The sequence below is a fragment of the Monopterus albus genome, unplaced genomic scaffold, assembly GCF_001952655.1.
Source record: "Monopterus albus unplaced genomic scaffold, M_albus_1.0 scaffold342.1, whole genome shotgun sequence".
In the NCBI taxonomy this organism is placed as follows: Eukaryota; Metazoa; Chordata; class Actinopteri; order Synbranchiformes; family Synbranchidae; genus Monopterus; species Monopterus albus.
In genome coordinates this window covers 445,088-445,507 of record NW_018128222.1, presented here as the reverse complement: position 1 = coordinate 445,507, position 420 = coordinate 445,088, and positions in this window count along the sequence as shown.

Sequence of the window (420 nt, the reverse complement as noted above, 5' to 3'; positions counted from 1 at the left end):
AGCCAGGCCTGTCCAATCAACAGGATCGCCTGCTGGGACACACGCAGACCCTGTCCATCACAGACAAGGTCAGAAAGTCTTCTTCAGAGGAGGCTCACAGTTGTAAAGAAAGCACAGGCAGCTTGGAACCCCCACAGTCACACAGCCCTACAGAACCGTCTCCCCTCTTCTGCTGTGTTGACAGAGTTTGATGTTTTCTACAGAGAAAACAGCCAAACTCTGCAACTGAAACCTGAGAGATGATCTTGATGAGCATCTCCATGCCCTCACAGCAGATAGAACAAGAATAGCTCTGGTAATTAGCTTTTATGGTTTGTCTTTAAATTGTATTGGCACAACTGGAAATATTCTTCCAAATCTACTATTTATATATTTATTCATATCATACTGATATATAGTGGAAAAACAGTTTTTATGCCA